The sequence below is a fragment of the Bos grunniens genome, chromosome 16, assembly GCF_055505025.1.
Source record: "Bos grunniens cultivar Pamir isolate PY7600 chromosome 16, Bosgru_T2T1.0, whole genome shotgun sequence".
Classification (NCBI taxonomy): Eukaryota; Metazoa; Chordata; class Mammalia; order Artiodactyla; family Bovidae; genus Bos; species Bos grunniens.
In genome coordinates, this window is record NC_141180.1 from 45,271,901 (window position 1) to 45,290,164 (window position 18,264).

The 18,264-nt window shown below is 38.8% G+C and overlaps 1 protein-coding gene and 1 non-coding gene across 14 annotated transcripts in view; both read right to left on the reverse strand.

The window, feature by feature from the left end:
• RGS7 (regulator of G protein signaling 7) overlaps positions 1-18,264 on the reverse strand; it is a 525,872-nt gene that overhangs the window by 85,024 nt on the left and 422,584 nt on the right. The gene's annotated exons all lie outside the window — the stretch shown is intronic.
• TRNAY-GUA (transfer RNA tyrosine (anticodon GUA)) lies at positions 4,762-4,833 on the reverse strand. Its single transcript has one exon. It is a non-coding gene; the product is annotated as a tRNA-Tyr (tRNA).

An 18,264-nucleotide genomic window follows, 5' to 3' on the forward strand; every position in this document is an offset into this window, starting at 1 on the left:
TCTGATGGCAACAAAAATTTCCTACAGCATAAAAATTGAGAACCCAAAAAGTAGGAAAATGTGACCAAATTGGTGACAGAAATTTTTAATTCTGTAAATATTACTATTGCTAGTACTGGTGATTTAATGGTGTAATGTAAAAGGTGAAGAAGAACCAAATAAAATTTCCATTAGTATAAATAACTCTCAGTAAGTTCAAAATGCTTATAATGATTATTATAATAGATAACACGAGACAATGATAAAATGACAAGTTCATAAAAATCATATTGGAACATATGATGAATTACATATATTGAATGTAATAGTGCCTTGAATTACAATAGTGATTTGAACTCAAAATCCTTTAATTCCAAAGGATATAAGAGGCTCCAAAGTAATACGTTCCACAGTGGAGAGGTGTACCTCCCTTTTACAGGCCAGTAATGTGCCCTGTGATTTCTTAGGAAGGAATGATGCTAAAGCTGAAACTCCAGTACTTTGGCCACCTCATGCTAAGAGTTGACTCATTGGAAAAGACTCTGATGCTGGGAGGGATTGGGGGCAGGAGGAAAAGGGGACAACAGAGGATGAGATGGCTGGATGGCATCACTGACTCGATGGACGTGAGTCTCAATGAACTCTGGGAGTTGGTGATGGACAGGGAGGCCTGGCGTGCTGCGATTCATTGGGTCGCAAAGAGTCGGACACGACTGAGTGACTGATCTGATCTGATTTGATCTGAATGTGCTAAAATGTCCTAATGATACATGATGTTGAACACCTTTTCGTATACCTACTTGCCATCTGTGTATCTTCTTTGGTGAGGTGTCTATACAGATCTTTTGTCCATTCTTAATTGGTTGGTTTCTCACTGTTGAGTTTTAAGAATTCTTTGTATATTCTGGATACTAGTCAATTTTCAGTTACTTATTTATTTTGATATTATGGTCCCAGTCTGTGATTTGTCCTCTCATTCTTATAACAGTGTTTTTCACAGACCCCAAAGATTTAATTTTAATAAACTGACTTATCAAATTTTTCTTTTATGCCTTTAGTGTTGAATCTAAAAACATATCACCAAACCAAGGGTCATCCAAATTGTCTCATATGTTATTCTCTAAGAATTTACAATTTAGCATTTTACATTTAGGTGAATGATCCATTTTGAGGTAATTTTTAAAAAAGTTACAAGGTCTATATCTAGATTCATGTTTTTCTTCCGTTTTTTTGAATGTGGGTCTTCGGTTCTTTCAGCAACATTCTTGGGGAAGACTATTCTTTCTCCATTGACTTGTTTCACCCTTTGTCAAATATAATTCTGGGCTATCTATTCAACTGATGTATTTATGTATTTTCTTATCAGTACTATACTGTTTTAATTATAGTAGCTTATATGCAGAGTACGTCATGTGGAATGCTGAGCTGGATGAAGCTCAAGTTGGAATCAAGATTTCTGGGAGAAATACCAGTGACCTCAGATATGCAGATGACACCACCCTAATGGCAGAAAGCGAAGAGGAACTAAAGAACCTCTTAATGAAGGTGAAAGAGGAAAGCAAAAAACTGGCTTAAAACTCAACATTCAAAACCCTAAGATCATGGTGTCCATTCCCATCTGTGCGTGTGTGTGTGTGTGTGTGTGTGTGTGTGTGTGTGTGTGTGTCAATCGCTTAGTCATGTCCAACTCTTTGTGACCCTATGGACTCTAACCTGTTAAGCAACTCTGTCCGTGGAATTTTCCAGGCAAGAACATTGAAGTGGGTTGTCATTCCCTTCTCCAGGGGATCTTCCTGACCCAGGGACTGAACCCAAGTCTCCCACATTGCAGTCTATTCTCTACCATCTGAGCCACCAGGGAATCTGATCCCATCACTTCATAGCAAATAGATGGGGAAAAATGGCAACAGTGACAGACTTTGTTTTCTTGGGTTCCAAAATCACTGTGGATGGTGACTGCAACCATGACATTAAAAGACACTTGCTCCTTGGAAGAAAAGCTGTAACAAACCTAAATAGCATATTAAAAAGCAGAGACATCACTTTGTCTACAGAAGTCCATTTAGATCAAATTGCCAACATCCGCTGGATCATAGAAAAAGCAAGAGAGTTCCAGAAAAACATCTATTTTTGCTTTATTGACTATGCCAAAGCCTTTGACTGTGTGGATCACAATAAACTGTGGAAAATTCTTCAAGAGACGGGAATACCAGACCACCTGATCTGCCTCTTGAGAAATTTGTATGCAGGTCAGGAAGCAACAGTTAGAACTGGATATGGAACAACAGATTGGTTCCAAATAGGAAAAGGAGTTTGTCAAGGCTGTATATTGTCACCCTGTTTATTTAACTTATATGCAGAGTACATCATGAGAAACGCTGGACTGGAAGAAACACAAGCTGGAATCAAGATTGCCGGGAGAAATATCAATAACCTCAGATATGCAGATGACACCACCCTTATGGCAGAAAGTGAAGAGGAACTCAAAAGCCTCTTGATGAAAGTGAAAGAGGAGAGTGAAAAAGTTGGCTTAAAGCTCAACATTCAGAAAACGAAGATCATGGCATCCGGTCCCACCACTTCATGGGAAATAGATGGGGAAACAGTGGAAACAGTGTTAGACTTTATTTTGGGGGGCTCCAAAATCACTGCAGATGGTGACTGCAGCCATGAAATTAAAAGACGCTTACTCCTTGGAGGGAAAGTTATGACCAACCTAGATAGCATATTCAAAAGCAGAGACATTACTTTGCCAACAAAGGTTCGTCTAGTCAAGGCTATGGTTTTTCCTGTGGTCATGTATGGATGTGAGAGTTGGACTGTGAAGAAGGCTGAGCGCCAAAGAATTGATGCTTTTGAATTGTGGTGTTGGAGAAGACTCTTGAGAGTCCCTTGGACTGCAAGGAGATCCAATCAGTCCATTCTGAAGGAGATCAGCCCTGGGATTTCTTTGGAAGGACTGATGCTAAAGCTGAAACTCCAGTACTTTGGCCACCTCATGTGAAGAGTTGACTCAATGGAAAAGACTCTGATGTTGGGATGGATTGGGGGCAGGAGGAGAAGGGGATGACAGAGGATGAGATGGCTGGATGGCATCACTGACTCGATGGACGTGAGTCTGAGTGAACTCCAGGAGTTGGTGATGGACAGGGAGGCCTGGCGTGCTGCGATTCATGGGGTCGCAAAGAGTCAGACACGACTGAGTGACTGATCTGATCTGATCTGATCTGATGATTTTTCCAGTAGTCATGTAAGGATGTGAGAGTTGGACCATAAAGAAGGCTGAGTGCCAAAGAAATGATGCTTTCAAATGGTGGTGCTGGAGGAGACTCTTGAAAGTCCTTTGGACTGCAAGGAGATCAAACGAGTCAATCCTAAAGGAAATTAACACTGAATATTCATTGGAAGGATTGATGCTAAAGCTGAAGCTTTGGCCACCTGATGCCAAGAGCTGACCCATTGGAAAAGACCCTGATGCTGAGAAACACTGGGGCAGAAGGAGAAGTGGGCAACAGAGGATGAGATGCTTGGATGGCATGACCTACTCAGTGGATAAGAGTTTGAAGAAACTCCAGGAGATGGTGAAAGGCAGCAAAGCCTGGCATGCAAAGAGTTAGACATGACTGAGTAACTGAACATGAACACAGTCCTCTGACTTTGTGGTTCTTTTTCAGTATTGTGGTGGTTATTCTGTGTCATTTGTCCTTTCCATAAATTTTAGAATTAGTTTGTCAATAGCCACAAAATAATTTGCTGGGATTTTGATTTGGACTGTGTTAAATCTATAGATCTAGTATTGAAGAACTAACATCTTCACAATACTTGTCTTCCTATCTCCATACATGAAATATTCCCTGCATTTATCATGATCTTTATTTTTTTCAGCAAATACTGAAATTGCTTCAGTACTTTCCCCATATTATTCTTGTGTGTTTTGATAGACTTAAAATCTATATGTAATGGCATTTAACTTTTAGTGCTAATGAAATGGTATTGTGTTTCTAATTTCAAATTCCAATTGTTTATTGCTAATATATAAGAAATCAGTTGACTTCTGTGTATTAACTTTATATCCTGCAACTATATTACTGCAGTTTATTAATTTTAAGAGCTTTGTTGCTGTGGTTGTTGATTCCTTGTGATTTTCTACATAGAAAAAAACCATGTTATACGTGAACAAAGACAGTTTTATTTCTTCCTTCCCAATTTCCTTCCCGTTTGCGTATTTTTTTTTTACTTTATTTATTTTTAAATTGAAGGATAACTGCTTTACAGAATTTTGTCTTCTGTCAAACATCAACATGAATCGGCCTTAGGTGCACAAATGTCCCCTCCCTCTTGAACCTCTGTCCCATCTGCTTCACCATCGCACCCCTCTAGGTTCATACAGAGCCCCTGTTTGAGTTCCCTGAGACATACAGCACAGTTTGTGCATGTTCAATTACCTTTTCTTGTCATTATATTAACTAGGTCCTTCAGTAAGATGTTGAATAGGAGTGGTGAGAAGGAACATGTTGCCTTGTTCCTGACGTCAGAGAGAAACCATCTATTAATAGTATTTCACCATTAAGTATGATATTAGCTGCAGGTTTTTGGTAAATGTGCTTTATCAATAAGTTGAGGAAGTTCCTCTAGTCCTGAAAGTGAAAGTGAAAGTGAAGTCGCTCAGTCGTGTCTGACTCTTTGTGACCCCGTGGACTGTAGCCCACCAGGCTCTTTCGTCCATGGGATTCTCCAGGCAAGAATACTGGAATGGGTTGCCATTTCCTTCTCCAGGGGATCTTCCCAACCCGGGGATCGAACCTGGGTCTCCCGCATTACAGGCAGACGCTTTAACCGCTGAGCTACCAGGGAAGCCCTTTCTCTATTCCTAGTTTGCTGACAATTTTTATCTTTTATTGAGTGTTGGATTTTGTCACATTTTTTCTGCTTCTATTGTTATGAGTATATGATTTTTAAACTGTTGATTATGGAATGTTGAACTAGCATTGTGTACATGGAATAAATTCCACTTGGTTGTGGTGTATACTTATCATACATTTGTTGGATGTCATATATTCATAATTTATTGAAAATTTTGCAGCTGTGGGTCATGAGAGACATTTGTTTGCCTTTCTTGCAATGACTTTGTGAGGTTTGGGTATTAAAGTAATGCTGGAATCATAGACTGAGTTATTCATAGGAAGTAGGCCCTCTTCTCTTTGCAGGAAAAATAGTAAAAAAAAAAAAAAATTGGTATAATTTCTCCTTTAAATGCATGCTAGAATTCTTCAGTGAATTCATCTGGGATTTTGCTTTCTATTTTGGAAGGTTATTTGTTATATATTTAAATTCTTTTGTTGAATAGATTGTTTAATCTTTAATAATAGATACAACCCTTCATTAATACATGTAGGTATATTCATATCAATTACTTTTTGGGTGAGTTTTGGTAAACTGTGTCTTTCACAAAACTTGTGCATTTCATGTAGGTTTTCATATTCGTGGGCATAGAGTTGTTCACAATATTCATTTCTTATCAAAATAACTTATCAAAATAACTGATCACTGTGTGATCAGTGGTAATCATTCCTCTTTTATTTCTGCTATTAGTAACTTGTGTCTGCTCTCTAACTAGAGGGGCTTCCCTGGTGGCTCAGCCTGTAAAGAACCTGCCTGCGATGCAGGAGATCTGGTTTGATCCCTGGGTGGGGAAGATCTCCTGGAGAAGGTAAATGGCTACCCACTCCAGTATTCTTGCTTGGACAGAATTCCATGGACTGAGGAGCAATTTATCAACCTTAATGAACCAGCTCTAAGTATTGTATTTCTCTATCACTTTCCTGTTTTCAATTTAATTGATTTCTGCTCTAAGTTTTATTTCTTTTCTTCTGGGTTTTTCTAGTTTTCTAATATTAAAGTTTAGATTATTGATATTAGGTTTTCCTAACATATGTATCAATGCATATATTTATAAATTGCCAAGTACAACTTTCAATGCATCCACAGATTTTGATAACATGTATTTTCATTTAGCTTGAAATATTTTACAATTGCTCTTGAAACTTCTTTTGGACCTATATATTATCTGGAAATGTGTTGCTTAACTCTAAGTATTTTGTCATTTTCCATCTATCTTTCCATTACTGGTATCTAGTTAATCCCATTGTGGCCTGGGAATACTTCATATAATTTCCATTAAAATTCTTTTACACTTATTAGGATGAGTTTTGTGGCCCCGAATGTGTTCTTTCTTAATGTGTTCCATGGGAATTTGAGGAGAAGGTATATTCTGCTGCTATTGGATGAAGCAGCTTATGATATCAATTAAATCCAGTTGATTAATGGCACTCTTCAGTTCAGTTGTTCTTCTTGATTTTCTGCCTGTTAGATCTGTCATTCAATGACAGGTGTGCTGAAGACTACAGCTATAATGGTGTATTTGTCTATTTCTCCTTGCAGTTCTATCAGTTTCGGTCTCATATTTTGATGCTCTATTGTGCACACACATTAAGGATTGTTACGTCTTCATGAATAATTGATCTCTTTATCATTACATAATGTTGCTCCTCATCTCTGATAATTTTTCTTGATCTGGAGCTGGCTTCATCTGAAATTAATACAGCTACTAATTGACTATGCTAAAGCCTTTGATTGTGTGGATGAAAACGAACTGTGGAAAATTCTTGAAGAGATGGGAATACCAGGCCACCGTACCTGCCTCCTGAGAAACCTGTACGCAGGTTAAGGAGTAACAGTTAGAACTGGACATGGAACAACAGACTGGTTCCAAATAGCAAAAGGAGTACATCAAGGCTGTATATTGTGACCCTGCTTATTTAACTTCTATGCAGAGTACATCATGTGAAATGCTGGGCTGGATGAAGCACAAGCTGGAATCAAGATTGCTGGGAGGAACATCAACAACCTCAGATATGCAGATGACACCACCCTTATGGCAGAAAGTGAAAAGGAACTAAAGAGCAACTTGATGAAAGCGAAAGAGGAGAGTTAAAAAGCTGGCTTAGAACTCAACATTCAAAAAACAAAGATAATGGCATCTGGTCTCATCACTTCATGGCAAATAGATGGGGAAACAATGGAAACCATGACAGACTTTATTTTCTTGGGCTCCAAAATCACTGCACCCAGGGGCCACAGCCATGAAATTAAGACACTTACTTCTTGGAAGAAAACCTATGACAAACTTAGACAGTGTATTAAAAAATAGAGATATCACTTTGCCTACAAAAGTCTGTATAGTCAAAGCTATGGTTTTTCAAGTAGTCATGTATGGGTGTAAGATTTGGACCATAAAGAAGGCTGAGCGCTGATTAAATGATGCCTTGAACTTTGGCCAAAGAAATGATGCCTTCACACTGTTGGAGAAGACTCTGAGAGTCCCTTGGACAGTAAGGAAATCAAACCAGTCAATCCTAAAGGAAATCAATCCTGAATATTCATTGGAATGACTTATGCTGAAGCTGAAGTTCCAATACTTTGGCCACCTGATGAGAAGAGCCGACTCATTGGAAAACCCCCTGAAGCTGAGAAAGACTGAAGGCAGGAGAAGGGGATAACAACAAAGAACAAGATGGTTGGATGACATCACTGACTCAATGGACACCAGTTTGAGCAAGTTATAGGAGATGCTGAAAGACAGGGAAGCTTGGCATACTGCAGTCCATGGTGTCACAAAGAGTCAGACACGGCTGAACAACTGAACAACAACTCCACCTATCTTTTGACTAGTGTTCAGTTCAGTTCAGTTCAGTCACTCAGTCGTGTCTGACTCTTTGCGACCCCATGAATCGCAGCACGCCAGGCCTCCCTGTCCATCACCAACTCCTGGAGTTCACTCAGACTCACGTCCATCAAGTCGGTGACGCCATCCAGCCATCTCATCTTCTGTCGTCCCCTTCTCCTCCTGCCCCCAATCCCTCCCAGCATCAGAGTCTTTTCCAATGAGTCAACTCTTCGCATGAGGTGGCCAAAGTACTGGAGTTTCAACTTTAGCATCATTCCTTCCAAAGAAATCCCAGGGCTAATCTCCTTCAGAATGGACTGGTTGGATCTCCTTGCAGTCCAAGGGACTCTCAAGAGTCTTCTCCAACACCACAGTTCAAAAGCATCAATTCTTCGGTGCTCAGCCTTCTTCACAGTCCAACTCTCACATCCATACATGACCACAGGAAAAACCATAGCCTTGACTAGACGAACCTTTGTTGGCAAAGTAATGTCTCTGCTTTTCAATATGCTATCTAGGTTTACTAGTGATAGCATCCCTTTACTTTCTCCATAGCTTTACTTTACTTTTAATCTGTACCTCTGTCTTTATACTTAACTGAGTTTCTTAATATATAATTAGGTTTTAGGTTTTCATTCACTCTGATAGTCTCTCCCTTTTAACTGGTGTATTTAGGCCACCACTGTTTAAAGAGATCATAATATAGCTGGATTAATACCTGCCATATCTTTTTCATAGTTTTCTATTCGTTGCCATTGCTCTGATTCTTTTCCTTTTATTTTTTCTATTTTTCTACCTTCTATGTTTTCAGTTGAGAATTTTTGCTATTCCTTTTGTTTGCCTTTCTTAACATATTAATTCTATTTCATTTTAAACTTTCCTCAGTGGTTGCCTTTTGGTTTGCAATACATACTTACATCTAATCAGACTCCTCTTTCAAATCACACTATACTACTGCATTCAATTACCTTATAATAGGTTATTCCCAATGCCTTCTCCTTTCTGTACCCTTTAACACTGCTATCATCATTTGAACGATAATTAAAAATAAAAAAATAGACCTGAGTTTCTGACCTATGGTATTTCCTTCTTTCTAAAGATATTCCACATTTCTTGCAAGTCCCCTGATGACAGAGTCCCTCAATTTTTATTTATCTGAGAAAGTGTTTATTTCTCCTGCACTTATAAAGGATAATTTTGCTGGATAGAATTCGAAAGTTTTTTTTTTTTTTTTCTTTCAACACAAAATATTTCACTCTGCTCTCCTGCTTGCATGATTTCTAAAAGTCTGATGCAACCATTAATCTTTTTCCTCCCTATGTAAAGTGTTTCTTTTTCCTCTGGCTTCTCTGAAGATTTGTCCACTTTCTGAAATTTAAATGTGTTATGTCTAGGTTTGGATGTTTTGATATTTAGTCTGGTGGTTTTCTCTAAGCTTCCTGGCTCTCGGTTAATTTTCAGAAATGATGGCTCATCACTGCTTCAAATTTTCTTCTCTTCTTGCTCTCTTGTTTGTCTTTCTGGTATTCCTATTATATGTATGTGACACCTTTAATAATTATTTCACAGCTCGTGTCTTTTTCATCCTTTTTCTCTTTGCATTTTGGCTTTGGAAATTTCTACTGACATTTTTTCAAGCTCACTGATTATTTGCTTGGCCATGTCCAGTCTATTTACGAGCATATCAAATGCATTCTTCATTTAATGTTAAGGCATTTTTTATTCTAACATTTTCTTCTGATTCTATCTTAGAGTTTCCATATTTATGTTTATACCTCTATTCTTTATTCCTTAATGTTGTTCATTTCCTCCATTAGAAGCCTTAGCACATTTTTCATACATGTTTCAAATCCTTAGTTTGGTAATTTCGACATCTCTGCCATATTTGAGTCTGATTCCGATGCTTAATGTGTCTGTTTGAGCTGCTTTTTTTTCTTCCCTTTCACTCTATGTGAATTTTTTGTTGAAAGCCAGTTATCATGTATCGGGTAAAGGCCCTGAGGCAAACAGGTGTTTATTGTGTGGTTTGCACATCTAGCTAGAGGTTAAGCTGTATTTACTGCTTTCTTTTGTTATAGCAGAGATAAACTTTCCTCTGCTTTCCTTGTCTGTGTCTCCCCAGTTGTCTTCAGGTTTCCCTTAGGCTTTTTAAAACACAAACATTATTTATTTTTTATTTTTGGTTTTGCTGGGTCTTCATTGCTGCAAGGGCTTTTCTCTAACCCGGCAAGCGGTGAGGGGCAGGGGGCTACTCTTTGTTGAGGTACACAGGCCTCTCATTGCAGTGGCTTCTCTAGGACTCCTGGGCTTCAGTAGTTGCAGTTCCCGGGCTCTAGAGCACAGGCTTAATAGCTGTGGCACATGGGATCGGCATGTGGGATCTTCCTGATCAGGGATCAAACACATGTCTCCTGCACTGGCAGATGGATTCTTATCCACTAAGCCACCAGGGAAACCTCTCTCTCAGTTCAGTTCAGTCGCTCAGTTGTGTCCAATTCTTTGCGACCCCATGGACCGCAGCATGCCAGGCCTCCCTGTCCCTCACCAACTCCCAGAGTTTACCCAAACTCATGTCCATTGAGTCGGTGATGCCATCCAACCAGCTCATCCTGGTCATCCCCTTCTCCTCCTGCCTTCAATCTTTCCCAGCATCAGGGTCTTTTTCAATGAATCAGCTCTTCGCATCAGGTGGCCAAAGTATTGGAGTTTCAGCTTTAGCATCAGTCCTTCCAATGAACACCCAGGACTGATCTCCTTCAGAATGGACTGGTTGGATCTCCTTGCAGTCCAAGGGACTCTCAAGAGTCTTCTCCAACACCACAGTTCAAAAGCATCAATTCTTCATCGCTCAGCTTTCTTCACAGTCCAACTCTCACATCCATACATGACCACTGGAAAAACCATAGCTTTGACTAGATGGACCTTTGTCAGCAAAGTAATTTCTCTGCTTTTTAATATGCTGTCTAAGTTGGTCATAACTTTCCTTCCAAGGAGTAAGTGTCTTTTAATTTCATAGCTGCAGTCACCATCTGCAGTGATTTTAAAGCCCCCAAAATAGAATCCTTCCTTAAGCCTTCCTAAATAAGGCTTGAGATGTGCAGTTTTTTCCTTTGCAGTTCCCTGTTGTTGTTTAGACTCTCTTAATGTTGTGGCTGGCGCAGAGGGAGTGGAAGCATTTTATAGTTCTAGGGTTAGGTGCCAGTCTTTTTGTGAGCCTGTGCTCTGGGGCTGTAACCTTTACAAATTTCTCTCCAATTTTTTTTTTTTTTTCCACCTCACTTGGGTGAGACCAGGATTAGAGTCTGGTATTTCCTTTTCTTTGTGTTGGTGAAGTTCCTGTACAACTCTGATCAGTTTCTCTTAAAGGCAGATCTAGTTAAGAAGATGAGAATGTTCTGAGAGTATTTGAAAATAGTTCCTTTTTCCCTTCCCCTGAGAGATGTACGAAGGGATTTCTCTTCAAACTTCACTGTGAGAATCTGGTAGAATTCCTGGAGGCAAAATTCACAAGTGTGTGGTGTCGCCTCAAGACTGGGCTCCCTTCGAGTCTTAACTTTCAAGTTAGTCTTCTCTGAACCTCCAGCAATTTGTCCATTACAGGTTAAGTTTCTTACCCCAGTATTGGTTCCTTGGAGGTTTCTGCTCTTGGGCTTCTGGTAAATTGTGATTTCCTGTATTCACCTGTCTCTCCAGTTTTGGGCACTTACAGCATTTTACCTAGTGACCTCATTCTGAGATGAATGTAAGAAAAATTGTTGATTTTCAGTTTATTCAGCTCTTTTTCTTATTGTGAGACTGAGAGTGATAATTTCCAAGATCTTTCAATGCTGGACTGGAAGTCTTGATTCATTTTTTAAAACTATTATTGATTTTTCTTACTGAATACGTAAACATATTAAATTTTAATTTTAAAACAGATTAGCATAAAAAGATAAAATCAACAGAATTTCAGCATTCATAAATAAACTATTGTTGATATTCACGTATATATCTTTTCAGTCTTCTCTCTACACATCTGCCTGTCCCTCTGTCTTCTCTATCTAGCTAGCTACATACCTATCTATCCATCCACCTACCTATCTATTTACTTATGCCTCTTGCAACAACCAAAGAATTAAAATAGACCTTTGGACCTATGAGTGTGAGATTGTATGCAGATATATGGTCATACTACCTTTTAAAAATTGTTTGAAAATTTAATAGGTAAAAATATAAATGTTTCCCATTACATTTTTTACTTCTTTGATATTTTCTCACTGATGTATGAGTTCTATATATAAATAAGATTACTCCTTTATTATATGTGATAACATATAATATCATTCACCTTGTTTTTCTATTTTGAGGTCTGCATTGCTTTTGAACCTAAATTAAAGAGACTGAGCTGATGGTTTTGTGTGATAAACGAAAGTCTGTAGTAACTTAAGTTGAATCATGAATATAACAAGTTAGTGAAAATAATAAATTGAAAATCAAAATTATGGATAAAATAGTGGAGTGTTAACCCTATGGAAGTTAATTTAGCATCAATGTATCATGAAACCCTCTACTGTCATATAGCAGAATACTAATACAGTAATGGGGATAAAGAAATTATAACTATATGCAATAACATGAAAGACTCTCAAAGGAAGATGTTGAATATGAGAAGAGTGATATTAATAATTCCATTTATATAAAGACAGAAATAAGCAAACGTATCTATGGTATGAGAAGTTACCACTGACCTAGGCAGCAGTGACTGGAACGGTCCCTGGTAGGGTTCTGGGATCCTGGTGCCTTTGTTGTTGTTCAGTCACTCAGTTGTGTCTGACTCTTTGTGACCCCATGGACTGCAGCATGCCAGGCTTCCCTGTCCTTCACCATCCCCTGGAGCTTGCTCAAACTCAGGTCCATTGAGTCGGTGATGCCGTCCAAACCATCTCATCCTCTGTTGTCCCCTTCTTCTCCTGCTTTCAATAGTTTCCCGCATCAGGGTCTTTTTCAGTGAGTCAGCTCTTCTCATCAGGTGGCCAAAATATTGGAGCTTCAGCTTCAGCATCAGTCCTTCCAATGAATATTCAGGGTTGATTTCCTTTGGGATTGACTGGTGTGATCTCCGTGCAGTCCAAGAGACTTTCAAGAGTCTTCTCCAACACCACAGTTTGAAGGCCTCAATTCTTTGGTGCTAGGCCTTTTTTATTGTCCAGCTTTCACATTTGTATATGACTACTAGGAAAACCAAAATTTTGACTAAATGGACTTTTGTAGGCAAAATAATGTTTCTGCTTTTTAATATGCTGTCTAGGTTTGTCATTGCTTTGCCAGTCAAGGCTGGTGAACTGGTTCTGTTCAATTCTTGAAAATTCATTGTGCACTTAAGCTTTGTGCAATTTTCTGTATGTAGGCCATCCTTTAGAAAATTATTATTGAGATATAATTGACATATAACATTATATTCACTTCAGGTGTACAATATAATGATTTAATATATGTATATATTACAAAATAATATTGCAATATATGTATATATTGCAAAACTAGATAATAAGTCTACTTAACGTTTATCACCACACAGTTTAAATTTCTTTCCTTATGATGAGTATTTTTAAAATCTACTGTCTTAGCAACTTTTCAATATACACTTCGGTATTAGTGACTAAAGTCAAGGTGCTATACATCACATCTCCAGGACTTACTTCTTTTAAAACTGGAAGTCTGTCCCTGTTTACCCCCTTCACACCATTTCTCCCAGCATCCCAACCCCCGACCTCTAGCAGCCACCAATCTGTATCTAAGAGTATATTTTTTGGGTTCTACACATAAATGAAATTATATTGTATTGGTCATTCTCAAACTTATTTCACATGCCCATGCTGTCACAAATGGCAAGATTTTATTCTTTTTATCCAACCCCCAACCTCTAGCAGCCACCAATCTGTATTTAAGAGTATATTTTTTGGGTTCTACACATAAGTGAAATTCTATTGTATTGGTCATTCTCTAACTTATTTCACATGCCCATGCTGTCACAAATGGCAAGATTTTATTTTTTTATGACTGAATTATAAATGTGTTTGTGTATGTATATATGTGTACACAAACACATATGTACATACATAAGGGACAGCTCATTTTATCACACTTTTTATTGTTCTTCACAGATGTCATGTGCATGTCAGTGCTCAGTCATGTCCCACTCTTTATGCACCCTATGGACCATAGCCCCCCAGGCTCCTCTGTCCATGGGATTTTCCAGGCAAGAATAGAATACTGGAGTGGGCTGCCATTTCCTCCTCCAGGGGATCTTCCTGACCCAGGGATTGAACCCACATACTTCTCTTGCATCTCCTGCATTGGCAGGCAGATTCTTTACCACTGTGCCAGCTGGGGAGCTACAGATACTGCATCATTGTAGAAACTGAAGGGGTCTGTGTCAGCCCTGCGTCAAGCAAATCTATCAGCACCATTATTCCCGCAGTACTTGTGCATTCTGTGTCCCTGAGTAAGTTTGGTAATTCTCACAATATTTCAAACTTTTTCGCACGCAGAGTACATCATGAGAAACGCTGGACTGGAAGAAACACAAGCTGGAATCAAGATTGCCGGGAGAAATATCAATAACCTCAGATAGGCAGATGATACCATCCTTATGGCAGAAAGTGAAGAGGAGCTAAAAAGCCTGTTGATGAAAGTGAAAGTGCAGGGTGAAAAAGTTGGCTTAAAGCTCAACATTCAGAAAACGAAGATCATGGCATCCGGTCCCATCACTTCATGGGAAATAGATGGGGAAACAGTGGAAACAGTGTCAGACTTTATTTTTCTGGGCTCCAAAATCACTGCAGATGGTGACTGCAGCCAAGAAATTAGAAGACGCTTACTCCTTGGAAGGAAAGTTATGACCAACCTAGATAGCATATTCAAAAGCAGAGACATTACTTTGCCAACAACGGTTCGTCTAGTCAAGGCTATGGTTTTTCCTGTGGTCATGTATGGATGTGAGAGTTGGACTGTGAAGAAGGCTGAGTGCCGAAGAATTGATGCTTTTGAACTGTGGTGTTGGAGAAGACTCTTGAGAGTCCCTTGGACTGCAAGGAGATCCAACCAGTCCATTCTGAAGGAGATCAGCCCTGAGATTTCTTTGGAAGGAATGATGCTAAAGCTGAAACTTCAGTACTCTGGCCACCTCATGTAAAGAGCTGACTCATTGGAAAAGACTCTGATACTGGGAGGGATTGGGGGCAAGAAGAGAAGGGGACGACAGAGGATGAGATGGCTGGATGGCATCACTAACTCGATGGACGTGAGTCTCAGTGAACTCCGGAAGTTGGTGATGGACAGGGAGGCCTGGTGTGCTGTGATTCATGGGGTCACAAAGAGTCAGACACGACTGAGTGACTGATCTGATCTGATCTGATCTGATGGTGATCTGTGATCTTTGACATTACAACTGTGACTTGCTGAAGGTTCAGATGATGGTTAGCATTTTTGAGCAAGAAAGTATTTTTAAATGAAGGCATGGACATTAGTGTTTAGACATAATGCTATTGCACACTTAATAGATCACCATATCATGTAACATGACTTTTATATACACTGGTAAAGCAAACATTCTCTATGACTTATCATGGTGCTCTAGAACTAAACCTACACTATCCCTGAGGTATCCCTGTGTCCACATTTTCTTTATTCACTCACCCATCAATGAGCACTTAGGTTGCATCTATTGTAAATAATGCTGCATTGAACATGAGGGTGCTTTTTTAAGTTCATGTTTTCATTTATTTTGGTTAAATACCCAAAAGTGGAAATGCTGCATCATATTGCAGTTTTATTTTTAATATTTTGAGAAACCTCCTTACTGTTTCCATAGTGGTTGCACCAATTTACATTCCCACCAGGACAGTGCACAGAATTTTGCTCCATATCCTCACCAACACTTATTATCTCTTATCTTTTTAGAACTGCCATTCTAACTGGTTTGAGGTGCCATTTCATTATGGATTTGATATGCATTTCTAGTATGTATGGTATACTTGAACAAAATTTTTTTAAAATATCTGTATCTTAACCTTATACCAAGTTCCCCTCTATGGTCCTCAACAAAAATGTGCCAAGGTGATGCCTGTCATAGTGTATCTGCAAGAATATTTATAATTGTGGCCTTGTGCTTTATAGTTTGTGGTATAAATAATGTTCACCCACAGTACTGTCTTAAAGTATAACCCTAGAGCTCCCACAGGTCACTATGGATTTCCAAGGTGAGAGGAGAGGTGATTCACTCTATACGGCTGACTCTACCTTGCACATATGAATGTGCCCAGGTTCCCTACACTCCATCTCTTTAGATCAACTTTCAAAGTCAGGGTTAACTAACTTGATGGCAGGAGTCCTTTCACAAAGAACACATATATAAAATCATCATATTGTACACTTTAAGTATCTTACAATTTAGTTTGTCAAGTACACCTCATTAAGCTGAAAAAAATGTAACTAACAAACAAAAAACCAAAGTCAGCGCTAAGGATATAAGCTGGCACCACAATAGGGCTGTGAGGAACAAGTTTGGTTCCAGATATCAGGACCATTCTTCTTTGAAAGGCCAGTTCACTAGACTACTTTTTTCCCTCCATGATGGTTGTATTTCCTTAGAATCACTTAGATCTAATTCAGTAGGTTATAAAAACTTTGAATCTTATTGAACTTCTCAAACTTATTATGCAAATCTATAACCTCTTCTTCAGACACTTTTAAACCCCAAATTTTAATGGGCTTTGTGCATACACACACATGCTTCACCAGACACTCCACACTAATTTATTCAAATAAAAAAATGATTTACAGGAAATGTATAGAAAATTTCAAACTCTCTGATCTTCGAGAAATTATAATCTGAAAATATTAAAACAAATACTTGGAAGTTAGTGTCAGTTAAACTCTTTAGCACTGTGACAAACATAATTTTTACTGCAATTTAACTAGTTGCTCAATGGAGAAGGAAATAGCAACCCATTCCAGTATCCTTGCCTTGAGAATCTCATGGATGGAGGAGCCTGGTGGGCTACAGACCAGGGGGTCACAAAGAATCGGACACAAATGAGCCACCTGGCACCCAACTAGTTGCTTGAACTCAGTTAATATAGACTAAGATGGTTAGATCATTGCCGACTCAATAGACATGAATTTGAACAAACTCTGGGAGACAGTGGAGGACAGAGGAGCCTTCTGTGCTGCAGTCCATTGGGTCGCAAAGAGCTGGACATAACGTAGCAACTAAACAACAACAAGACTCCATTAGCCCTTGAAGGGGCTTTTATAAAAGTATCAAAACACTAAATACACAAGTCAACCCATATCCCAAATTATCTTTGACATTTGTTACAATTTGGTCTATTTCCCCTACTATTATCTTGAATACAGTAAGTCCCCTACATATAAATGAGTTCCTTCCAAGAACACCTTGGGAAGTCTAATTTTTTTCATTAAGTCTAACATTGTTAGCCTGTGTACCCAACTAACACCACTGGCTATCTAGTACTGTGCTGTAACAGGTTTACAATAATTTTCACACAAATAATACATAAAAACAAAAAATAAAGAAAACATTTTTAATCTTACAATACAGTATCTTGAAAGGTACAGGAGTACCGTACAACTGGCATACAGAGGCTGGCATCAAGTGAACAGGTAAGAAGAGTTACTGACTGGAGGACAGAGAGGAAGTGGGAGATGGTAGAGCTGAAGGACTGTCAGCAATAAGGGATGGAGGGCAAGCTGAAATTTCATTCATGCCTAAATTTGATGGCAAAAATTCTGGTTCCTTGTTGGATTCAATTCTATCTTCTTGAAAAAATGATCCAGGGATGTCTGAGTAGTAGCCCTTTTTTTCTGATCATTGATGACATAGTAGCACTGGATTTCATTCTGAACGGCTGCTACAACCTTCATATACCATTCTGTGTTTGGGTCCTGTGCCTCAAAAGCTAACCTTGCTTTCTCAAATAAAGAAAATCCCCTTGCCATTTCCTGGGCTGTAAATCTCTTGTTCACTAGTTACTTCTTCTTTCTCTTGTCCCTCTTTTCCCTTTCTCTGGGCTCCAATTCCATCAGGTTTTCATTAGTAAGCTCCCCGGGCTGCACAGCAAGGAGTTCAATGAAGTTGTCCTCTTGTAGATCAACTAATAGCTTGAATAAATATACTGTACTACTGAACTCTATACATTACTGTACAGTAAAGCACACAAAAACATAACCACTTGCAGAGGATGCATGCATGTGACAATGTACGCCAGACAAGTGAACTAACTTATGCGTGTGGACACGAGGGCGCACGTTCTCAAGTTTGCAACTTGAAGGTTCATGTGTAGGCACTTACTGTAGTTAGTGTTTGACAGTTCTGTCTGGAGTCCTAAATAACTGAAGAGTCCTTCTCAGTGTTATGACTTTAACTTTTTTGGGGGGGAGTAAACATGGACGTACTTAGAGAAGCTAAATTTATTTTGAAAAGGTATTAAATGCAATAAATGAGTATACTGTGTTAAGTGATTTCATTAAAAAAATCACATTACATATATTTTCTA